Here is a 257-nt window from a genome sequence, read left to right as displayed (position 1 = left end):
GAGACCAACTAGACCCCAGGAGTAGCTGCACCCATATAGGGTACAGCGTACACTAAGAAGCAAGTGGATCTAAGAGACACAAGGAGTGGATTGTGCTAGATGATGCCAGATCCCATGTTGGGACAGATGAACTAATATCATAGCCATCAGGAGTTTTGTTGATGCTCACAGCCATGACTCTTTCCAGAAAGTTCCCTTGATTGAAGAATACTGCCTCATCTAAGTTGACATCCTCCCAGAAACAGCCTATATCCAAA

This window comes from Propithecus coquereli, unplaced genomic scaffold (assembly GCF_000956105.1).
Source record: "Propithecus coquereli isolate 6110/MARCELLA unplaced genomic scaffold, Pcoq_1.0 Scaffold700, whole genome shotgun sequence".
NCBI lineage: Eukaryota > Metazoa > Chordata > Mammalia > Primates > Indriidae > Propithecus > Propithecus coquereli.
Note: the sequence above shows the minus strand (reverse complement) of the source record.